This window comes from Camelus ferus, chromosome 2, assembly GCF_009834535.1.
Source record: "Camelus ferus isolate YT-003-E chromosome 2, BCGSAC_Cfer_1.0, whole genome shotgun sequence".
Taxonomy (NCBI): domain Eukaryota; kingdom Metazoa; phylum Chordata; class Mammalia; order Artiodactyla; family Camelidae; genus Camelus; species Camelus ferus.
The window spans coordinates 118,731,874-118,757,894 of NC_045697.1; the positions used below are offsets into that span (position 1 = coordinate 118,731,874).

The 26,021-nt window shown below is 39.0% G+C and overlaps 1 long non-coding RNA gene across 1 annotated transcript in view; it reads right to left on the reverse strand.

Moving 5' to 3' along the window:
• Positions 1 to 407: 407 nt before the first annotated feature.
• LOC116659100 overlaps positions 408 to 26,021 on the reverse strand; it is a 39,691-nt gene continuing 14,077 nt past the window's right edge. Inside the window, exon 3 of the long non-coding RNA XR_004314409.1 lies at positions 408 to 831. This is a non-coding gene — a long non-coding RNA (uncharacterized LOC116659100). The remainder of the gene's footprint in view (positions 832 to 26,021) is intronic.

The window sequence follows — 26,021 nt, forward strand, 5'->3', positions numbered from 1 at the left end:
TTTGTGAACACAGAAATTCTGAAATCACAAAGTGAAGCTTCTGTTCATTGCCTTTTTGCTTCGAAAGTTTCTACAATACAGTGATTAGGGTTCGTTGAACAACCACGGTCTCCCTTTTGACACATATAATGACACCAAACCCTTTCTAAGCAAGAAGTCCCAAATCACCCTGGATTTTCATCTCTGATAAAAGACTGCATGACGCCCCCGAGCCAGCCTTCTCATTCCCCCCAGCCTAGGGCACTGGGCTGACTTTATAGGAATAGAGCTAAGGTGTTACTTTCTCACCTCTAAGAGGCTAACTGGTATCAACACAATACCATCAAAATGGCCTTTGGGGGAAAGCTAAATGTCCATCTAAATTAAATCGTGCAATTCTGCATTACCTAAAAGTTTGCTATGGGGATCCACCTTGTGAACTTAATAACAAATCTTTATTTTGAGCAGTGTCAGAAGAGTTGGAGTTGTACGTGCACCCATGAAAGAGCGTGATTATAAACATCACCAGCTGAAAATACATGTACAAACACTGTAAGACATTTACACATAAGGACATTTTCAGAAAGTAGTAGCTTCCTGCAGTTATTTCCCTAAGATTGAAGAAGATAAACATATGCCTACTCATTACTGAGACTCCCAGAAGGCGGTCATTCCCCCAGGCCTCTGTCTCCCTTGCTTCCCTCTTACCATCCATCTGGACATATTTATAAATCCTTCCCTTCTTTCCTCACGTCCTTGTCTCTCTTCTCCTCTTTTCCCGTCCTTCCTTCAGCCACCATTTCCCTCAGGGCCAATTAAGGACAATTTCTTGGGCTTCTCTGTAGGCAATCACTGTAGAAAAAATAAAAGAAAAAATAAAAAGATCTCTAGAAAATCAGTGACATTTTATGGGGTTCAGGGAAGACCACCCCTTTGGCATACTGATTATTTTTGAACTACTTAAGAAACAGCCAGTGAAAGAAGATCATTCTGACCTTCCTCTGTCCCCCTGAGAGAAGGAAATAAATCCAGGTGAAAGGTGCCCTCCCTGCCCCAGGAGGTGCACAGGCATCCTGACTGCCAGGGAGGGAATTCAAGGCCGGGAAGGCTGTGTAAACAAACTCAGCTTGGTGTCTTCACTCATTAGTACCCAAGCCTCAGTCTCTTGTCTTGTCAGTTCTTTACACATGTGTTGTTTGTCTGAAAAGGTACAATTGTCCCTTGCCATTTACATAGGGATGGGCTCTAGGCATTGCTGTGTATGCCAACATCCATGGGTGCTTAGTCCCTTAGTGCTGTCAGCCCTCTGTACCTACAGGTTTCCCATCTCAGCCTGCAAACATGGAGGGCCAACGGTACATTTACTGAAACAACACCGCATATAAGTTGACCCATAGAGTTAAAACTTGTGATGTTAGGGGGTCAATGGTATAAAAGCTGCCTGCTTCGATCTCTTCTTTGCATCTCATCTTTCCACAAACACCTGGAAGCACAAAATTAAAATTTGATTTTCCTCTGTTGATCTGTCTCATGTCAACCTAGTTATTAGAACAGCCAGAAGAACCTAGAAGAGTAGAGAAAAAAAATTTCCATCCCCAAGAGTTGGCATCGTCACCTTCACTGGCTGAACACTGTCACCCCTGAGGCTGACGCAGCTGGAGGATCGGGGCCTTGTGACAAGCACTGGCAGAAAGTAAGAATTCTCGCCAAATCCATCTCCTGAATCTGTGCCTGCGGGACCTGATGGAAATCAGAGTAGTGAGAACCTTTTTTCCCCCCCTCTTTTTCTAAATTTAGATTAGCAGGAGAAAAATATTCGCGGAACAAGTTTCTTTGGCACAGCAACTCCAGTGAAAATTTGGTTTTGGTTTGAGGACTCTTATTTTCAATTGATCATTTTCTTCCCAGAGATAGTCACTGTTTTGCTTTGTTGTGTCATTTGTCATAAGGAGGGAAACCATAGGATGAGGTTTTCCTTTTGCCTTATTCTTTGTCTCGAGAGCCTGGCTCTGTGACCGGTGAGAAGACTCTCTCCGTTCCCAGCGAGCCCGGAGCCGCACACGCCGGTGTTAAGTAGGCTGGAGTTCAGGGACACAGGGTTACGCACAGCTCTCTCTTTGTCTGGGCATGCCAGCTCTCCCGGGAGTTTGTCACGTAGGGTCCCAGTCCATGGGGGACCTCTGTAGACTTCACTGCTTTGTTACTGCCAGAAAGGTCCCGTTCCAGTAACCGCTGCCCAGGGTCAGGGAGGAGCGGGTGTGCGCATTTCACGTTCCCATGGGAGATGGGGACCTTTCCACTACACTATTTTTACCACCTGTCTAACAAAGGCGTTTGATTTCTTCAGCTATTTTGGGAGTGAAATCTATGGGTCTTGCGTTGCGGTCTCTTGCGACCCCCTCTTGGGTCCGCGGTAAAGCCATAAAAAGGCTTATTAGTTTCAGCCGCTATTGAGACTAGCAGATCCTACTTGTCAGTGGCCAGATGACAGACCCTTTGAGCTGACTATATTTCAAAGAAGGAAAACAAAAATTTTAGAGAGTTTTCATCCTCAAAAATTATCTTATTGGAAGGAAAGACCAAATTAAAAAGAGGACAGAAAGAAATGTAACAGCTTAGCCTCAGGAAACCTCTTAACAAGATGAAACAACAGAAATAAAACTCAGAATAAAATTAAAGTCCGCATCCAACATAAATTCCTCTTCTTCAAATCTGAGCCCATCTTGTAAGCAAATTCCTTGAAGTCCTTCATGTTCCCTGAAAAATACAGCAAACTCCCAGCTGCTTATTTTAACTTGCCTTTCCCTACAAGATTTACAGAGAGCACTGCAGCCTAGCCTTCAGACCTAGGATATATGGGTCACTCATGTAAACACTAGAAGCCGGAAAATAAATTGAACAGAAGCACTCAGAACAGACGATCAGTCTCAAACATAAGGCTTGCTTTTCTGGCCTCTGTAATCAGGTGCTGCCAGCATCAGGCCTTCGTACGCACTGTCCTTCGTGGATGTGTCTTAGACCCCACCACGAAGGATCTGTGTCCCCTGGACAGCAACAGATCCTTTCAATTATAAAGCCCCTTTACTTCCACTTTCAGGAGAGTCTGCCAAATATAGAGAGGTCAAGAAAAAATAACCCACAAAATTTCATCCTTTCTCTGTCCCTTGAAGTTGTGAGATTTACCATATTTTTGAAATATAATTATATATATAAACACTGTGGCTCACATTTGCCTGAGACTGATCCTGGCTAGCTCAATCAGTGAAGCTGGAGGCAAAAAAAAAAAAAAAAAAAAAAAGGAAAAGTGGCTTTGTAAGAATACAAACTGCTGGAAAAGCTCTTTTCCCCAAAACCTAGTTAACAGCCTCCTTTAGGTTACATTTCAAAGACGAATGCAAATCTTGAAAGTATTCTCCACCAACAGTAAAACCCTTTAGCCATCTGAATGGGTAAACTTAACTTATTCCAACTGTTACTTATAAATGAGTGAGTTTTATATTGTTATACTTTGTGTCTGTCTGTCTGTCTGTATGTCTGTGTGTGGACATCATAGTTATGGTACTTTTCTACCTCTGGACTTTATTGCCAATATTAATTTATCAAAGAGCTCTATTTAATTCACTTAAAAATAAGCACTTAGGAATTAAGTATTTCTAACTTTCAGAAATATAATAGAAACAAACTCAAATGTTTTTGAAATTCACATTGTGTGATCATTTTCAGTAAATAAAAAGTAATTTAAGTTTGTTGGTTTAATTAATACAGGCATGCCTTTACAGTAACTGACACGAAGTATAATTCTTTCTACCTCGATTTACTAAAAGTCAAATAAAATTTGTTACTTCTGTTACAAAATTTGTCTGTAAGAAAATAATATGATGGGCTAACTGCTTTAGTACTTCATAAAATGCTCATGAGTATGAGTGTTAAAAATAAATGAATTACCTAGATGCAAGTAAGATATGAGTTTTAAGGTAAATTTTTTAGCAATGATTGTTTTATGATATATCTGCTTAGTTTCCCAAACCTCTTTGGTAACTTCCACTTTTAGAATTTTGCTGATTAAGTTAAATGATAGGAATGAACTGAAAGTCTAGATTATTTCCAAATAAGATAAGAGACTGAAATCTTAATTGTTAAAAAGTCTAAGTTTACCAACTTTTGACCTCTTGTTACAGAGACTACAATGGTTGGGTCTCTTAGTAAACACAGCTTATGCCACGTTGAAAAATTGCTCTATGAGGAAGTATATGTATCTAAAAGTTATAAAATATAACCATAAATTTGCTAATATAAAGAATGCTGGTATAGAAAGAATTGTGAGTTTAAACTGCTTACTTCTTAGATTTCACTAGAAATTAAACTTTTAAGGGTTAAAGAATTCTGATTAATATATGGAATTATAATTATTAGAACTAATCAGAGAAACTTAACTGTGTACACAAAAAGAAAAGTAGAATACATATTTTTGACAAGAAAAGGTAGAATGGAGATGCATGTTTGTTGAGGAAAGAGAAAGTAATTTTGTCCTAAAGTAGAGTTTACTATTTCTGAATAAGCGAAAAACAAGGGACACACCAAAATGGACAGAAACATGTATAGAAGGCTTGTGAAAAAGAAGTCTTGGGAAAATCATTTCACATGTGATCAAGCTGGGCAAGATTGAATAAATGTATTATAAAGGTTTTAAAAATAAGCTTTAATATTGATAGTGTACTTACATGAGTACTTAATTTTCTTTCATCTGCTAAAAGAACAAAATTTTCTTGGACTACTGGTCTGCTGCTGTCACTCATTTGCCTCAACTTGCCATCGAAGCTGTTGATAAAGTTATGCCCAAGCACAAACTGGAAGTTGAAGACATATTATCTGGTCCCTTCAGATGAGTTTTGCTGCAGTATTGGCTCTTGGGGCCTCAAACATAGCAATCAGATTGAGTTATTGGTATAATGATACCTTAAAATGTGCCATGTTATCAGGTAATTAATTAGGTTGGTTGGCTCAGGAGTTAACCTGCCATGAATAAATGTTATGAATCACGACCATTTAACTAAACTGACCTATTCTCAGGACCAAGAGGCTGGCTCAGTGAGATACAGGACAATCTATTAACCCATCTGCTAATCTAATTCTTGCTTCACAGCCACCAGTCCAACATGTAATCATGAAACTCAGGGAAGTTCCAAAAGAGGAAACTGATGAGGTTCAGCAAATGCCAACGCAAAGTACTCCACTTTGGCAAATTGATTATTTTGGATTCAAGTTACTCAAGAATCACTCAGTGTAAGGAGAAGAATCTGCCCCTCACTTGTGCCCCCCTGAAAGCAGGAAATACATCTCCCATGTGGAAGACAGACTCCCTGCACCAGGAGGAGGCAGAGCAACATCCTTATTGCTGGAGGTGGGAAGTCAGGGCCAGGAGGCTATGCAGACAAATTCTGTTTAGTTTCCTCACTCATTGGTGCCCAAGCCTGATTCTTTTTGTTTCGTCAGTTCTTCACAAATTTATTGTTTCTTTAACTAAAAGTTATAAAAAGCTGCCTGCTTTGGTCATTTCTTTGAGTCTCATATTTCTGTAAACTCCTTTAGTGAAGAAAATAAATTTGATTTTCTCCTCTTAACCTATGCCATGTCAATTTAATTATCAGCCAGAAAAATCTAGAAGAGTAGAGGAAAGTTTTTTTCTTCCCAAAGCATTTAAAGGTCCTGGAGAAGATGGTGAAGTATACATACACATAGATACAGGTATCTTTAGTATAATTCAAAATGATTGTATTTTTTAATAGTAGGCTAATGGTTTCAATAATTTACATACATTTTATAGCAAAAGGTGAAATGAGTTAGGGAATACTGTTTGTGCAAAACAGGTTTTGCTTTCTCCAGGTTAGAAAGCACTGTTTATTTTTCATCAGTGAGAAGTCTGGTGGCAGTTTCCAGTCCTAGCGTCCTCTGGCTGTAGAGGTCCACTGCACGGCTGGTCATGGTACCAGCTGGAAATGTGTGGTTACCAGTTCAGGGAGCCTCCCATGGATCGCATCCTTCTCACTGTCAATTTGAGCATTAAAATGTCTCTGAGGACAGCAACCTTCTAAAATGAAGTCTGTGATAAAGGAGAGGAACTGCTCTCAGAAACGCTGCCATCTGAAATACTAAATTCTCCTGGGGGCAAGCTAGAGAAACCTTCCCTTAGTTAAAAAAAATAAAATAAAAATAAAGAGGTAGCTAACAAATTAGATGTTCAAGGCAACTAACACTCATACTTATAGGTGCATGAATGCTAGGCTGTGAATGAAAGCTTATAATTTTGGTACCAGCTCTCCAGAGGAGAGACTAAACACAGACAATTACAAATGAAAAAAATATATACAGAGAATCCATTTCTGGATTTAAAGATATGTGCATTCAAAGCAGTGGGAAAGCTAGCAAGAGAAATAGTCTGTCCAGAAAGGCTCCTAGAAGAATGCAAACACTTGTTGAGAAAGGGCTTCAAATTTAGAACCTAAACGTATCTTAAAAATATTTAGTCCACACTTCCATGTTTTAGATATGGAACTAAAGAAGTGATGTGAATTTAACAAAGACACAAAATTCGAACAGGGGAGAACTGCACTGAAACTTGGATCTCCAAGGATGTATTCAGAGGTCTTTCCACACAACAAACATTCTTTTCTGCAGGCACTTAATGAGGGCGTAAAATATGGATGGCAATCGATGACTGGGGCATGTAAAGATGGATCTTCACCCAAACAGCTTCTGTTACAGGAAGAAGATGCCATCTGAAGAGATTTCCTAGCACAGTATCAATGGTGTGTGTCATAAAGGGAGAAAAATGGAAGTTCCAGTACATTAAACACAGCCTTCGAGAACTGGCAAGTGGTCAGCGAGTTTATGACCTGAGAGTTTTGTTGCTGATGATGAGGATGAAGTTTAAAAATATAAAAAGTCAACGTTCTTTGGTTCTGACCACATCTGACTACAAATTATTCAGCCATATGTTTCCTTTATCTTTCGTGAATTATTTGTTTCTCCTTTACCTTATTAACTTATAATACGTTAATGTTCTAATTATGAATTTAATTTATACAATGACTTTTGTATTTCTTGATACTGCCCTGATATATTCCCACTGAAAAGTGAATCTAGTAAAACAATTATGAGAGGTTTTTTACATGAAGTACTCTGATACTGGGATTTATAATGAGAAATGTATATTTGGTCTTCTTGATTCTGACACAGAGCTTCTAAAACCCTTGGAGTTTACTAAGTGATGAAATTGAAAAAAGGTGTCTTTTGTTATGTTAGTGGGGTGGTGACTTGAATCTCACCTAAACATGGGGTCTGGGGCCAGGAGACCCAACCAAGCGATTAGAGGATTGAAATTTTCAGTCCATCCCTCCAAGCTCCAGGGTGGAAGAAGGGCTGGAGGTTGAATTAATCACCAATGTCCAAAGATCAAATCATTTCCCCTATGTAACAGAGCCTCCATAAAACCCCGAAAGGACAGCACTTGGAGAGCTTTGGCTGGTGAACGGGTGTGGGATTGGGAAGGCTGGTGAGCTCAGAAACGGCATTAAAAACTCTATACCATTTCCAATGTTGTGTCACATTCCAGCGTAGAGCACAATTTTTCAGTTATACGTGAACATAAATATATTCATTGACACAACATTGTAAAATGATTATAAATCAATAAAAAATGTTAAAAAATTAAGTGATTAAACAGTGAAAAAACAAAAACAAACAAACAAACAAATTCTACACCATTTCCCCACACTTTGCTCTAGACATCTCTTCCATCTGGCTGTCCCTGAGGCATGTGTTTTTTTTTGTTTTGTTTGTTTGTTTGTTTGTTTGTTTTGTTTTTAATAACAAACCAGAAATCTTGGAAGTAAAACGTTTCTCTGAGTTCTGTGAGCTGCTCTGGCAAGCCAAACCAAAGGAGGGGATTGTTGGAACCTCCAATCTTTATAGCCAATTGATTAGAAGCACAGGAGAAAACCTGGGCTTGTGATTGACATATGAAGTGGGGGAGGATAAGCAGTCATGGGGACTAGGTGTCAGAGAATCGCTTGGTGGTGGCCTCCCCACTCAGTTTGGATTTGGGTGCAAAAGTTTAAATACTGTCACTGAAACCCAAGCACATGCAGTGTGTTGTTCCTAACTGAAAATTAGCTGTCAACAATATGATAAATTCTAAATTTGTTTAGTAGATTACAAAAATTAAGTGAGACTTGAAAGGAATCAGTGAAGGAAGTTAAATATGTACCAAGAAGTTTAGGGATTATTTGGAAATGTCATTTATGTTAAATGCTTTCCTTTGTTATCTTAAAGGAGTAATGGAGAGAGGAAAGCTGTATAGTTTTATTAAAATGTAAATTTCTATCACAATGAATCCCAGATGTAATTTTATTGGAAATTTCACAAAATATAAAGGAAAATCATGTCTTCATTTATTTCTCTTCTTGTAATCAACATGTCCCTTCCTTTTTTCTTCCCAGTCATCACAAATTATCCCCATCAGTATTCATAAAAGCTCAGGCCCCTAGAAAATTCTGGGAGGTGTTCATTTTAAAGCATTTTCCTAAAGCATGTTCTTTTCACATGTCAGTATGATAGATAGAAATGGTTCTTTTTGATTGTTCAAAGTCATGGAAGACAATCTGTTATGTACTCTATTTTATATTAAAATCCAGCAGGCATTCTAGGACATTTATAGTGTCTATTAATCTAAAATCTAAAACAATGCAGTACTAACAATAACAAAACAGAAAATGAACAAAAATTCTAAAGAAAACAAAAAAATGCTAAAACAACTTTAAAAATAGTACTTATGAAAAGCCTTTCTTATAAGTTGAATTTCCTCATCTGTCTTCCACAATCCGTAACTGAATTGGGGAAAAAAAAATAACCAATTTAATTTTCCAAAGTTGGGTGGAAAATCACAAGGAATATTCTGGTTGCCATCTGTAGTTTAATGGCCAAAAAGTCTATTTTAAAATGCTAAATTGCACAGTTTTTCTGTAGAGCTGTCTGGGGTTCTGCATTCCAAACTGATAAGACTAGATACCATACAAATATAAAACAGTTGCTTCTAAAATGTGTCTGAAAAATACGGTGTTTTTAATGGTATTGGTGATAGTCCTTGATCTTTTTCAATTTAGTCTATTGAATGTTAACATACAGCAGGGATTGTAAACATGGAGAAGCAATTTGACCTCCCTTATTTCTGCAGCTGTATGCAGGGTGGCCATAACAAAGTGCCATAACCTGGGTGACTTAAAAGACAAATTTATTCTCAGAGTTCTGGAGGAGAGCACCCCAAGATTAAGGCGTCAAAGGCATCAGTGGGTTGTTTCCCTGTGAGGGAAAGTTTGTTCATGCCTCTCATGCAGCCTCTGAGGGTTTGCTGGCCATCTTTGGATTTCTCTAGCTCGTAGAAGCATCACTCCATCTCTGCCTTCATCTTCACAGGATGTCACTGTGTGTGTGCATGTCTGTGACCAAATTTCCCTTTTCTATAAAGACACCAGTCACATTGAAGTAAAGGTCCACCCTGCTCCAGTATGACCTCATTTTAACTTTACTAGTTATACCTGCAAAAATCCTACCAAAATTGGGTCATATTCTGAGGTACTGAAAGTCAGGACTGCAACATATGAATTTGGGGTGGGGGAGAGGGTTAGACACAATTCAACCCACAGCACTTCCCATGGAGAAGGAAGGAAGTGTGAAAATTCATATTGAAACATAAAAATAATAGGTTTTCAGTTTAAATCCCAGTCAGGTGATCATGTTTGCAATGTAGAAGCCAAAGTATGAGGTGTACTCATTTACCTAAAGAAACTTAGATTTCAGTATTTTCAATATTTTGGAAGGTTAAATGGTTAATAAAAAAAAATATTTGTTGACACAACATTGTAAAATAACTATAACTCAATAAAAAAAAAAGGTTTAAAACAAAACAAAACAAAATTTGTTTATTTGTAGATAAAGAAATGTTGTTTTCCAAAACATTTTTTCTTAGTTCGACTTTATTGTTAACTCTTTAATTCTTTGAAAATTAGATATGATTTAGAGTTTTGATGCCAGGGATATTCAGGATGTGGTTCAGCGTACAAAATTAAGTCTTGATTTGTCATTATTTTATTAAAGTAATAAAAACAGAAAATTTATTCTTTGCAACATGTATTTTTTGCCAAAATTTACCTAAACTAAAAGGCAGTACATAGTAAAATTTTAAAATATGCACAACAACCAAATAGACTTTGGAAAAATCTCTCCTAAAGAATCAAAATTTCTTAAACATGAAGAAATTTATTGTAGTATTTTTCATAGCAAAAAATCTGGAAAAATCTAAATTATCATTAAGAAAGGGCTGTTTGAATAAATTAAGAAATACCCACCCTATATAATATTAAACAACTATTAAAATAAAGATTTATATTCACATTTGTTGATCTGGAGTGATGCCCAATATATATCTTAAAGTTAAAAGAAAAAAAGAAAGAAAATTTCCAAGAAATGTGTATTGCATGATGCAACATTTATTTAAAAATGTTTTTTCACATATGTGCCAATGTGTTTCTGCATTGGCACAAAGAAATATGTGGAATAATAAATACAAAGTGGTAAATATCAGTTATGTCAGGGGCCTGGGGTTCAAACAGTAAAGATAAAATCATTAATAGTGCTCCCTAAGAACATTCTCTCACATTACCAAAGAAAAAACCAAGTTGGAAAATACACAGATACACTACTATGAATCCACAGGCCTTATTTCAACTTTGTCAGTTGTCTAAAGATGGTCTATAGAGCTGTTTCCCAGTCAAGAATCCAATTCACAGTCACATGTTGCATTTTATTGTCATTATCTCTTTAGTCTGCTTTTAGATATTTCAACAATTGTGTTTGCTTTCTTTCTCTTAACAGTTTTGAAAAGTGTAGATCAGTTATTTTAAAGATTATTTCTCAGTTTTTTCCCCTGATGATTCCTGATAACCAGATTCAGGAATTAATGCTGTGTTGCTTTCTGGGCATCATATCAGCAAGCACTTGGATCAGTTTGGTGTTATATTGCCATCCCAGTGTGGTGATGTTAACCTTGATCACCTTGCTAAGGTGGTCTCCTCCGCTAGGATTCTCAACCATAATTTAACTGTTTTCTCCTATGCAGTTAATAAGTCATTTCTAGGGAGATATTTTAAGGCTATGTAAAAATCTTATCCTTTATTAATATTTTTGTTTATAGCAATTTACACTTAGACTCTTGTTTTATTCAATAGGTTAAAATTTATTATCTTCAATTGGTCAATATTGTTCAGCTCTGTTATACCCTTGCTGATTTCCTACTTTTTTTTGTACTATAATTTTCCATCACTTATGGAGGAAAGAGTGCAAAATATTCAAATGTGTTTGTTAAGTATCTCTGTCTCTCCCTTTATCTGGTCCATTTGCCTTTGTATCTTGAAGCTCTGTTATTACGGGCAAATGTATCTATCATGGTTATGTCTTCCTGACAAATTACCCTCCTGTGATTATAAAATTTCCTATTGACCTATTTTAATAGTCTGATTTTTCTGACATTAATCAAAGCTACTCCTGCTTTCTTATGCTTACTGTTCCATGGCAGCTATTTTTCCATTCTTTTATTTTAAACTGTTTCCTTTTACACAAAATTCATCCTTTGTTTAACATAAAGGTGGGCATTGTTTTGCATCCAGTCTGAATACCTTGCCTTTTAATTGTAATGTTTATTCTATTTACAGTCAATGTAACTATTCATTGGTTGGATTCTGGTTTACTACCTTGCTATTTGTGTTCTATTTGTCCCTTTTGGCTTTTGTTCCTGTATTCTTCCTTTTCTGCTGTTTCTGAGTTAATCAAATTTTTTGCACTCTGTTTAATTTATTCTATTGGCTTTTTAGCAATAATTCATCATATTTTTATAGTTAACACTATACTAATTTACAAAAATTAAAAAATATTGAACCAGTGTAGCTGCACTTACATTTTTCCAATTCTGCATTGAATTACTGCCATGTATTATTCATCTGCATGTGTTATAAGTCACATTATACAATATTATACATTTTTATGTTTATAGTATGTTGACTTTTTTAAAAAGTAAGAAAATATAAAAAAGATATATATATATTTATTTTTACCATTGGTAGTTCTTTTAATTTCTTCCTGTAGATTTCAGTGTTCTAGTAGTGTCATTTATTTATTTCTTTTTAGCCTGAAAACCTTCCTGTAGCATTTATTCCTTTTCTTTGAAAATGTCCACAGGTCACACTCTGGTCATATATAGTCTTTTTCCTTTCTTTTCTTCAGATTGGATAATTTCTACTGATCTATCATTAAGTTCACTGGCCTTTTCTTATGCCTTCTTCAATCTGCTGTTAATCTTATCAAATAAACGTTGCACTTGGATATTGCAATTTCAGTTCTAGAATTGCCATTAGGTCATTTTTTATAGTTTCAGTTTCACAGATGACATTTTGTATCTGTTTATTCATCACAATCCTATCATTCTTTGTGTGCCTGATCATATTTACAGCAGCTATTTTAAAGTTCTTTTCTGCTAACTACAACGTCCGTGTTGTCTCAGTTTTGGATTCTATTCAGTGCTTCTCTTGATGTTGGTTCTCATTTTCCTGTTTGTTTTTATGTCTGGCATTATTTTATTTCATGCTGGATGTTTTGGATGGCATGCTATAGAGGATATAGGTTCTATTTTTCCTCTGATGAATACTGATTTTGTTACAGAAGGCAACTAAATTTGCTGGACTCGAGGAAGTTTTTAAATGTAGTTTATGCATGGCTTTCTTCCTTCTAAAATTTCCCCTCAATTTATAGCTATTTTGCCATTTCTGAACTCAACTTTCTGAATCCTAAGGCCAGTAAGACTGTGGCTTTCTAAATGAGATATAGTCACCCAATGTATGAATTCAAGTATGATCAAATAAAAAGTCATATAAATAAAAAACACCTGCTTCTGTTCCTTTTATCAAGGCTTGAATCATCTGGTCCATTTTCCTCCTGGTTTTAGTCTCTCTCCAGTCTTACAGTTTATATCTATCTATCTATCTTTATTAAACCAATTTATTTATTCTCTATTGAATAAAGGCAAGTAATTATTATCTCTGTGTTTTTATCAATAATTTATAATTATTAACTTTGGGAGAGAAATCTTATATAATCTGCTTTATCATTAAGAGAATTTGGCTTTCATGTATTAATTTTACATTAAAATATAACTATATAATGTTCAAGAAAATTTAAAAATACATATTTTTAGAATATATAAATAGATTTAGCTGATGTGTTTTTAAAGTAGTTTCAGTTATATTTCCATTGGCCTCAGTGATGAAGAGGCTTAAATCAATCTAAGCATTCAGATTAACTTCACAAAGCTAGAATTCTTTGAGTAACAACAAATCTTCACCTTTATTTTGTATAGGGACCAAATTTACTATAAATACTATTTCCTACTTGTCAAAACAAAAATCACAAAACAACAGGCTATGCAGATATTCCCCACTGGGAAACAGAAACTCTCAGGCATTACCTGTGGTCTGTAAACTGGTGAAGACCTTCTGAAAAGCAATCTGGAAGTATTTAGCCAAATTAAGAATGCAGTTCCCAATGACCTAGCCTACCACTTTACAGATGTGTGTATCCTATCAGAATTCTCAGAGAGATCCATGACTGCTGTGGTCTTTGATTATGGTAGCAAGAAAATGGATCATTGCTCAGAATATACAAGCACTGTTCATAGTAGTGGGGTTTTGGCGGTAAACAAAGTGCTCATTACTAAATGAATTAAGGTAAAATGTGATAGACACATACATGATTTATAGACAGAATTAGGACTACTAAATCTGATGCACATACATAAACATGCATAGATATTTTAAACATGGAGTTGAGTGAATGGGAAATAAACATGAAATTTTTCTTGGGCAACAGTGTTTACATAAATGAATACTATACTAGGCATACTAAATAAATACTAAATTCTAAATAAGCAAGTTTTAACTTATTAAGTAAATTACCAGACAGAAAACAAAGGCTATTTTTAAACCAAACATATGTATTCAAAGACTTATATATGAAACTAGAAAAGTAGGTATCTATGAAGAAAGGAAATGGGGTTGGAATCTTGGGACTAGAATGGGCTGAGAGCAATGAATTGGCCTCACATGGACCAGTGAGCTGAAGAGGAGGTTCAGGCAACAATTTGTCATTGGTGTCCTCAAAAAAAAAAAAAGGAGGAGAAGAAGAAGAAAAAAAAACTCCCCTTTGAGCAAAAAAGGCATAATTTCTTTCACATTTTAACATTCTTTTCAAATGTTTAGCTGTATAATTTGAAAATAGGCATCTAAAACCATATACTTCCAGGAAATTATTCTGAGAAAAAGACATAAGTATGTGCTACTGAAAACATATTAAATGCTCAATTATAGGAAATGGTTCAATAAATTATAATCCTATTCAGTTGTGGGTTTTTTTTTCTCTTTTATTTTTTTTTAACTTTTTTATTCAGTTATAGTCATTTTACAATGTGTCAAATTCCAGTGTAAAACACAATTTTTCAGTTATACATGAACATTCATATATTCATTGTCACATTTTTTTTCACTGTGAGCTACCACAAGATCTTGGATATATTTCCCTGTACTATACAGTATAATCTTGTTTATCTATTCTGCATATGCCTGTCAGTATCTACAAATTTTGAAATCTCAGTCTGTCCCTTCCCACCCCCTGCCCCCTTGGCAACCACAAGTTTGTATTCTATGTCTATGAGTCTGTTTCTGTTTTGTATTTACGTTCTTTTTTTTTTTTTTTTTAAGATTCCACATATGAGCGATCTCATATGGTATTTTTCTTTCTCTTTCTGGCTTACTTCACTTAGAATGACATTCTGCAGGTCCATCCATGTTGCTGCAAATGGCATTATGTTGTTGTTTTTATGGCTGAATAGTATTCCACTGTATAAATATACCACATCTTTATCCAGTCATCTGTTGATGGACATTTAGGCTGTTTCTGTGTCTTGGCTATTGTAAATAGTGCTGCTATGAACATTGGGGTGCAGGTGTCTTTTTGAAGTAGGCTTCCTTCTGGATATATGCCCAGGAGCGGGATTCCTGGGTCATGTGCTAAGTCCATACCTAGTCTTTTGAGAAATCTCCATACTCTGCTCTATTCATTTGTTAAAATCAAGACATAAAAGGTTTAGTGAAACAGAAGAAAAGTAGTTATCCCATTAAATAAAGAAATACACACAAAAAAGTGTGAATAGTCCAATTTTGTTCGATATGTACATATAGATAAAAAAGAGGATGAAAAGATACCTCAAATATATTTACAACAGTGAGTTTTGCTTTCTTTTCTGTGATTTTCTATATATTTCTGAGCACAGTGAAATTTCTTTAAGCATTTTTTTAGGTTGTTTTTATTGGCCATTTTTATTATATCTTCTTTGAGATGTTCCATAAGTCTCTTCCAACTTTTCTATTGAGATTCTTGTCTTTTTCTTATAGCTTCATAGTTGTTCTCTATTAATGCTGTTCTGAGGGCTGCTACAGATGGAGTAAACACCAAATGTCAGACTTACACTTGGTTAATGATGTTTGCTTACTATGTTTTGCTTCTGGCTTTTTAAAATATAAGCCATTTTTAAAATATAATTAAGCAAAACTTATGGCAGAAAATTAAATCAAAATAAATCAAGGGTATATAAAATAAAAATATAGACTTCCCAACAGAAGTAAATAAGGTCCTCCCTTAACTCTTTTAAGCTTCCAGTATTACCTTATAATATCAGATTTTTCTAGGTGTACATATTCTGCTAACTCTACTTAAAAACATACACAAGTGGGGAAGGGGATAAAGAGGTACCAGCTACCATGTGTAAAATAAATAAACTACAGGATATGTTGTACAGCACAGGGGTTGTAGCCAATATTTTGTAACTATAAAAGGAGTATAATCTTTAACAATTGTGAACCACTATGCTGTACAGCTGAAATTATATAATATTGTAAATCAATTATACCTCATTGAAAGAAACTCAAGGAGATGCTGCCTCACATCCATTAGGATGGCTGTCATACAAAAGACAGTGTTGGTGAGGACGTAGAAAATTTGGAAGCATCTACGCATGACTGGTGAGGATGTAAAATGGTGCAACCACTTTGGAAGACAGTTGGCATTCCCTCAAAATAACAAGACATAGTTATATGACTCAGCAGTTCCACTCAGGTATACGATTAAGAGCAATGACAACGTAAGTCCAAACAAAAAATTGTACATGAAAACTTACAGCAGCATTGTCCACAATAATTCCAAAAACTTGGCACAAACTAAATGTCCATCAGCTAAACCAGTAAACAGAATACAGTATACCTGTATGATGAGTGTGATGTAACAAAAAGAATGAAGTTCTGATACAGGCTGTAACATGAATGAAGCTTGAAAACTTTGTGCTTTAAAGTAAAGCGTGCATCTTCTTTGGAAATTAAACTATTCAGAATGCGCCAAAGCACATTATCCTTATACATCAAATCTATATACTGGTTGGTATAAAACGCTAGAATAAATTGCTAAAACTGAAAATTGTCACACTGAAGAGTGTATAGATTTTAATCTGATCTTTTCAGACTGCTCCCAAAATTGCAACAGAAGAGCCTCAGATGGCAGGAAATGGTTACCATTCAGTCCACAAAGACAAGAAGTAATCTGTATTTCTGGAATGACTGATCAATCCAATAAAAAGAAAACTTAAAGAAAACGAAGAAGCAGAAAAATAATCTAAAATGATTACATTCTTTATTTTTCCCAACCCTCCCTAAGCCTGTACACAATGGCTTTTCATAGTGCCTCTATATTTGCATCCTCTTCACTCTGCCATTCAATTAAGGTCTGCCATGGAAGACGCCATCTAAAGTACTGGAGTGGCTGTGAATTCAACCCTATTTTCCCAGAACACTAAAGAAAGAAAAATGTAATTACATGTGTTTAACAATTCCTCACTGATAACTTCACAATGAACTTGCCTTTGCAGATTCATCAGAATCACTGCTTGATCTGATCCCCTGTAACAATATCCTTGGGACCTGTAGGCTTGTAATTCAGCATTAACCTGTTACATTTCATAGGAGAATTCAATCTCTATCAACCTTTATCTCCACCCTACTCACCTACCACCCACAAAACGTTTAAGATGCTCTTCCTTGTCCTCACTTTGTCGTTTTAACCACTCCAGCAACGTTGTCAACCACACGTCCCTTCAGTGCGTATTTTCTACTTCCTCTCGCATCTTCGGTGAATATCTCCGAGTTATCTCTAACAGAGTGAGATGAAATTCTATTCATCTTATAGTTTCACGTTTTGCATCTGATTCCAGTATAAGCAGAATAAAAGGACCAGCAGAATAAAGGGACAGCATACTGAAATGAAGTCCATTCAACAAAGACTTCCTGCTAAGCGCAAAGCACGATGCTGGGTGCCACGGAGAAAAATGCACGTGAACTCTGCCCCATTTTACAAGAGTTAGTAGTTTCACTGGGGACAGCAACTACATTTTTGCTCTTAAGTGTGGAGAAGCAGACCCCCCCGCAGCCCGCCCCAGGCCGCGAGGGCTTTTGTTCCGTCTCCCCCTGCAGACCTCTTACCGCGGGCTGGGGGCAGAACAGGCGTTCAGCTTGCTCCCTGTTTTGTGGTTACAGACCAACCGTCCTCCGTTCTCTGGACAGCCTTGCATTTTTGAATCTCATCCCTCACTCAGGCTGGCATCTTGGAGACCCTTTCTCAAGCCCACGTATCTCGAATATTCATTCCTCATCTTGTCTGAGTTCTCTGCCCTTAACTTACGCCGGATAGCTCTTCTGGCTCCCTGGGCGGTCACTTCCTGAGCTTCTCTCCTGTGAAGATGGTGTCTTCCACCTGCCCCCACTACCCTCGCCTTGTCGTTACCGGTAATCACAGCCCTCCTGTGCTCTCAGCCCCCTCACCCAGCCCTTTGACCGCCACCTCCTCCCCTTCCTGCACGTTCTCCTGGACTTCAAAGCCTCTTGAAATGTCTACTCCTGTGACCCTGCCACTTTTCACTCAGTTTCATCTTCATTTCAGTTTTCCTCCTTATTCAGCTTAAACCCCCGCGTCATTACAGTCACTCCCATGAAACCATCATCAGCTCTCTGGCTGTCTCTCCCCGGGGACCACAGCGCAGCAGTGTTCAGCCCACCCTCCGCCCACCTCACACCTGCAGCAGAGCATCTGACCGTGGTTGATGGAAACACGGAACCATGTTGCCCGTGGACCTCAAAGGAGCTGCAGGGTCAGCTCTGCCCCTCCCCCCAGGGCCCTTCCTGCTTCCTCTCTCCCAGCTTCCAGCTCTTCCTCCTCCATCATCACGCCTAGTTGAGAACCTTCTTTCTTTATAACTGAGAAAATTGAAGCTGTGAGAAAAGAATTTCCAGATTCCCTTTTTATATCTCCAATTTATCAGCGTGTATCCTACGAACTCTGTGGTTAGTGAACTACTGACGTTTTTATCTAAAGGTAATCCGTCCACGTGTGTATTAGGTCTGATTCACCAGCAATCTTCCCTCTATTTTCTGTTTCGCCATCTCTTCTCCCTCTAATGGATTATTTCCAACCGCAAACAAGCATGCAATTTCCCTCGTCTTAAAAAAAGTAAAATCTTCTTTAGATCCCACTTTCTCCACCAACCATCACTTATTTTTCTATTTCTATTTGTGCCAAAACTTCTTAAAAGGTCATTTATATTGGATGTCTCCAGTTTCCCACCTGAATTTTTTTAAATTGAAAAAAAAAAACTTGTTTCAGTTTTTTTAAACAATTTGAAGTCATTCATGTAAAGTTCAAAAGCATGTAGGACTAAATGCTGAAAAAATTAATTATAGCACTGATAGCAAGTTCTGAATTCCTGAGCTGATTATATTGTGATCTCTATAAAGATAGATAAAAAATTATGAGAATTATTTTTTGCAGTATGTCAAGTGAAAATGGCAAGCTGGACTGAGAGGCACTGATGAGCTCATGCATTAAATGGTAATTGTATTTATTTTATTTCTCGTTTTGGACTTACACAGATCTATACCTAGTCAGGTTTCTCAAGATCCATTAGGATAGAAATTACACTTTAGGGACATGCTTTCATTAATCTAGCAGTAAAGATGAACAACTAATCACATACAAAACTCTGATTCTTGTAATGAAGCTTAAATTTTTTTTTCCACTTTAAACCTGTTCTAGATTTGTACTGAGAATAAGCGAATTATTTTCCTGGGATAAGTATTTCAAAGCTAGTTTCCAGCCTCAGGTTGTGTGCTTTTAATTCAGAATGTTAAAAGGGTCTATATGGGAGAGCATTCTCTGCAATGTTTGATTTCATCTCAAGGTAAATGAGAAGTGAAATCTGGAACTACGTTCTGAGAACTTTGAGACTTTCCAACTGGCCTCAGTGATGCCAAAGTTGAAACTTTAAAATAAAGTAAATGCTCACCGTGCCAAAACCAGGAGATGTGTGCACAGTTCTGCCTCGGTGCATATTAATCTGAGCAGCTGCTCTCGTTTAGTCTTCATAAAGCGTTGGATTAAAAAATTAGTTTTAAAACAGCAATTTTAAATAGTAAGATTATAAATCACCTAGTTTCCAGTCATAATACCTATCTCAGTTTACTTCTCTTAACCCTAAATCTGGAACTGATGACTTCATGGAGAGATAAATTTCTAAAGAATTATGTTCATATAAACATGGTATTAAATGCGAGATACGAGGTCTCAAAATTATACTCTCCTTTTGTCTTTATATTTACCCAAGAAAAGATTTGCCAGTAAGAAGAATACATCATATTTATTATTTCTAGATTAAAACTATTTAATTATATTGCTTTGAATTATTTAGTGTTTAATAAACCATAGCTCTGTTCTTGGGTAGCCAGTTCACGGTGAAGAAGAAAGTAATTTTAGTAACATATTTGAATAACTCCACCTGCCTTTTGAAAGTTTGTCTTTGCCTGGACGAGGTGCGTGCAAAAGCAGATGAGAGCTTTTACTGAAGGTTGTCAGGAAGGATGGAGAGACAGCAGAGGGGAGAGGGAACAGAGATGTCTCTAGAGCTAAGAAGTCAGTTCTTTCGAGGCAAAGGAAGACTGAAATGGGATGTGAGTGACAAAAAGGAGGGAATTCAAGATGACAGGATACTTTCCATCTTGGGTGCCTGGTTAGGTGGAGAAGCCAGGATATAGGGAAGAAAGAGGCAGAAACTGGTTCAGGGGAAAAACAAATGAATTCAGCTTTCATTTATTTGAAATGCCTAAAAAATACAGATCAACATTAATTTATTTTAAGAAAGATATGAGATGTGTGGACTCTGGAGTCGTAAGAGTACAGTCAGTAGGTGGAGCCTTGGTGACACCTGTCGGGAGGGCAGGGAATCCAGCGGAGGAGGCTGGGGGTCTGAGATCAAGGGGTCCCAGGGTGGGTTCCTTCTTGGGACCACGAGGGAAGGGTCTGCTCCAGGCCTCTGTCCCAAGCTTGCAGGCAGCTGTCCTCTCCCTGTTCTCACATCAGTTTTCCCTCTCTTAGCATTTGTGTCCAAATTTCTTCTTCTAAGGAGACCAGTCACATTAGATCAGACCACACTGTCACTCACTTACCTATGTAAAGACCCTGTCTCCCTACGTGGCCACATTCTGAGCTACTGGTTATTGGGACTTTGACATGTGAATGTTGGGGAGACACCAGTGAGCCCATGACATGTCACGCTAACCCTGTGTCGCCCCTTGCCGGGTGATTTCTGTGTGGTCCCCCAGGCCAACTCCCATCTTCTCCACTCTGCACTGGGTCCCACGTGAATTGCATCAATTCCCAGTCACCCACATGCAGGAGCTGCCCAGCTGTTTCTGTGTTTCTCTCTGAGGAAACTGCTCCATGGGGAGCTGTCCATTCACTGTGTCCTTGGGAGTAGCAGCATTTAGGAGCCTCCTTGTCGCCTTCTGGGTTCACAGTGTGCTATGCCTAGTTCCTGAAACATTTTACATCTGCATGTGCCCGCCTAGCCCCATAGCGTTAAATACCATCTGTGTGCATTTCCAACCTGTACCTCTTCCCTGAAAACCTTACTGTTTCTCCAACTTCCTATCAGCCTTTCCACGGAATGCTTAATAGACACCTGAAAATTCACAAGAAGAATGCTGGAGAGGGAATGCAAGGGAAGGAGTGAAGAAATAAATCTTTAGTCTTATAACTGGAATTTTCTACCACAAAATCATGCCCATAATGATACCTCCGATGTCTTTGCTCACCTACTCAGAAACAGATTCTCTGCATTTAATCCTCAATCTCTTGAATTGGGCTAAATTGATGCTATATTACTTATAAGAACCAAGGCTCAAAATGGTTAAAAAAAAAACTTGAGATCACAAGGCTCACGAATGGTAGAGCTGAGGTGAACCCAAGTCAGAAGCTGCTTCACCGAGCTGTTCCAGTGGAGGATCTCTGAATAAACTCAGGTGACATGCTCTAATCAAGATGTCAATGCTGAAGAGAAACAAAGGCCTCTGGGATGAAGGTAACGGCTATAATAAACCTTTCTTTTAAGGGATCTTAAACGTTTTCCTTAGTGTTTTTTGCTATTCACATCCCAAAGGAAACACTTGATTCATTAATTTTAGAATTTATCTCTGGAAAACTGTATTTTTAGTGCTGTTTAAAATGTATCATTTATAGAGAAAATCTTCCATTAAACTTTACCTTCCTTGGATGTTTACTGATGGCTTTAATTCATCCTTCAACCTCACGTCTTGTTTCCATCATAACCAAACAACCAAAATCCATCCACCTGTGGAAGTGCTTAATGATACATTCTCAACTACCCAGTCAAAGAAAGAAAGGAAGTTTTTGTGACAATTTTGTCTCTAATTTCCACAAATACAATTAACTTATCCCTGAGTCACAGTTGAGAAATAAGTAACACTTTTAAAAAGTAACAGGACAGGATACAGCAGGATTTTTGACTTAGAAAACTTACAGGTAATCATTTTTATTTAATCATTTCACTTAAACCTGAGCAAATGTTTTGACCTCCCTCACTACCTGAATTCAAGCCGCCGTCAGTCCTCACCTTCAAGGCCCAGCCACCCGGGAAGACAAACCCTCAGGCTGTCCTCCGGTTGCCTGCTGTTACCTGCTACCTGCGTAAGGGCAGATGCAGGAAGCCACATGAGGGACCGTGAGGCGACCCAAGGTCACAGCGTCAGGGGCCGCCTACCACCCACGAAGGGCACATCACAGCAAGCGGTGTAGTGAGAGCCCAGGTGTCAGAGCCCCGGCAGGGCAGCTGAACCCAGGAACTCAGAGCTCCCCCAAGGGGGTTTCTGCCAGGAGCTGGAGCCACAGGCGGGAGAGGGACAGGGGTGCACGGTGGCAGAGAAGTGGCCTCCCACAGACATGCACATCCCGCCCCCAGAGCCTGCGCAGCTTACCTGACCCAGCAGAGGGGCCTCTGCAGATGTGGCTGAATAAGGACCCCGAGATGGGGACATTACCCCGAATTGCCTGGATGGACCTGAGCACAGTCACAAGGGTCCTGACAGGTGAAAAGGAGAGGCGGGGAAAGAGTCACATGAGGACACATGAGGACAGAAGCAAGGGTCAGAGTCAGAGAGGGAGATCGAGATGCTGCACTTCTGGTCTGGAGGTGAGGAAGGGGCCGCGGTCCCAGGAAGGTGGGCGCCTCCAGAAGCTGGAAAGGGCATGGGAACACATTTTGCCCTTGACTCTCCAGAAGGAGGACAGCGCTGCTGACACCTCGACTTTTGCCCAGTGAGAACTGTTTCAAACTTCTCCCCTCCAGAAATGTAAGCTATTAAGTTCCGTTATTTTAAGCAACTAATTTCGTGCTAACTTGTTATCGCAGCAATGCAGGCTGGAGCGCCCAGACTCCTCCCACCCCAGCCCACCCGGCTCCCACCGCCTCTCAGAGCAGCCAACCCCACGGAAAGGAGCCTAGTTCTCTGCTGGGTGGTGGGGTGGTGGGGCAAGGACCTTCCTTTGCCCGTTCCTGACCTCTGACACCCACTGCTTTACTGCACGATGTTGAATATAGTTCCCTGTGCTGTACGGTAGGACCTTGTTATCTATTTTATAACCTCCTATGTTCTTATACCCTCTCCCTGATTCTTCCATTGAGCAGCAAGTGCCCACAAATACATTTATCTCTGCCCCTGACCCCTCCTCTAAGTACAGACCTGCACATCATCACTTGAGTGTTCCAAGGTTATCTCAAAATCAGCACGTCAAAAGTGAGCCTATAATGTTAGCCCCGATCAGCTCCCATGTTTGGACTGCAAGAGCTCACGCGGGGGGCATGGGGCAGGCACCCTCAGAGGTCTGTAGACCGTCTCAGGTCTTCCCTCTTATCCTTCATTTGTTCAGTGCTCCTTCCCCAGTGAGCTGAGCTGTGCACGCAGGAGCCTGGGGACCAGCCCCTCCCCATGCCCACCCCCCTCCACAGTCTGTAAGCAGCCAGAGGGATCCTTCCAGAACAAAACTGTGGCAGGACTTGAGTGTCTCAGTGTCCACCTGATGCTCTCGGTACAAAAGCCCATTCCTAGAGTGGTCTCGTGTGCACCCACCCTGCCTGGGCCCTCACAGCCTCATTCAAACTGTGCCAGTCCTTGCGGTCTGCACACAGACCACACTGCCTTTGTCCTCTTCCAACAGGCTGAGGGGTCTCCTCATGTATGCCCCTCCATTCAGCCAGCTCAGCTGCCCACACAGCACCACGGAGCAGGCACCACCAACAGGGAGGCCAGGAAGAAGGTGCCAGCATGCTGGTGTCTGTGAGAGCCCTGCTGGTGGTCTGGAGGCAGCCCGCCTGTGCTCATGTAACCTCTTCTCTGTCTGCATGCAGGCGGTAAGGGTAAGAGCCAGCTCTCCAAGTCTCTCCTTATAAGGGCACTAATCCCATGACCAGGGCCCCACCCGCTTGGCCTCATATAAACTCGATTACTTCCCAAAGACCAATCTCCAAACACCATCATGTTAGAGGGAACTAGGGTTTCAACATATGAATCTGGGGGGACATGATTCAGTCCACAGCAGTGCCTTTGCTACCCTCCTTCTCAGCTAAACCCTGAGGAGCTTTTCCCAGGGAGCTTTCTAGGATTCCTCCCTAAGAATATGCTTAACCCTCTTATGACACAAACTGTCACATTCCTTTCCTCATAACACATATTACAGATGACACTTTACATATACTTATGTGGCTGCCTGAACAGTGCCTGTGTCCCTCACACTTGGTTGTCACCTCTGTGAAGGAAGGGACACCAACTTTTCTGTTCACCCCTCGGTCTCCGCTGTCTAGAGGAGTGTATGACCTCCAGCGTGGACTCAGTGCATACACACCAGAGGAGATGATGAGTGGGAAACTGGCTCCTTAGCTTGTTCATTCCAGCACTTCTGAGCCACTGGACTTTGGACAGGTTACTTAGCTTCTCGGAGCCTCAACATCCTTATCTGTAACATAAAAAGTCCATAAATGACAAATATTGGAGAGGCTGTGGAGAAAGGGGAACCCTCCTACACTGCTGGTGGGAATGCAGTTTGGTGCAGCCACTGTGGAAAACAGAATTGAGTTTCCTCAAAATACTAGGAATAGACTTACCATATGACCCAGGAATCCCACTTCTGGGCATATATCCAGAAGGAACCCTACTTCAGGATGATACCTGCACCCCAATGTTCATAGCAGTACTATTTACAATAGCCAAGACTGGAAACAACTTAAATGTCCATCAACAGATGACTGGATAAAGAAGTCATGGTATATTTATACAATGGAATAATACTCAGCCATAAAAAAGACTAAAATAATGCCATTTGCAGCAACATGGATGGACCTGGAGACTGTCATTTTAAGTGAAGTAAGTCAGACAGAGAAAGAAAATTACCACATGATATCACTTGTATGTAGAACCAAAAAAGAAGAAAGAAAAATGAGGATGCTAATGAACTCATCTACAAAAGAAACAGACTCACAGACATAGTAAACAACCTTATGGTTACCAGGGAAGGAGTGTGGGAAGGAATAAATTTGAGAGTTTGAGATTTGCAAATGTTAACCACTATATATAAAAATAGATTTAAAATATTCTTCTGTATGTCACAGGGAACTATATTCAATATCTTGTAATAATCTTTAATGAAAAAGACTATGAAAATGAATATATGTGTGTATATGCATGCCTGGGACATGGTGCTGCACTCCAAGACTGATACATTGTAACTGACTATATTTCAATTAAAAACAAAACAAAGAAGAGATCACTTATGTCCTAGTCTGATTAACAGCCACTCAAAAGCAAAGATAGCAGATGCTCATCAATAGAATATGTATATCTTGCCTTTTTAGGAAAAAGTGCCTTTGCAGATGTGAGTTAATAATCTTGATTTGGGGAGATGACTCTCGGCTAGGTGATCGGGTCCCCAGTCTAATCACAGGTGTTATAGGAGAGAAGCAGAAGGTGACTACACAGCAGAGGGAGAGATGGTTATTATGAAACCTAATAGAGAGATTTGAAGGTGCTGTCCTTGAAGGCTGGGAGGTGCTCCCACAGCCCTAAGAATTACCTAGACCCACCCGAAGCGGCAATAATCCAGGGGTAGACTCTCCCCTGGAGCTTCTGGAAGGAGCACAGCCTTGCTGACACCCAATTTTGAACTTCTGGCCTCCAGAGCAGTGAGAAGTTTTAAGCCACTAAGTTTGTAGCAACTTGTTTCAGCAGCACACGGAAACTAATGCAGCCTTCAGATCAGGAAGCGTGAAAGCAACACAGGAGAGGTGCATTTGAAATGGCCTCTGGAAGAGTGACGTGGGCTCAGATAGAAGAGGGCTGAGGGGAGGCTGAGGGTAGAGGAGGCTGGGGTGGCAGAGCAAAACTGAATCACATTCATTATCTCAATAATTCCAGGAAAGTGTTGCTACCAGGCCAACTGAAACA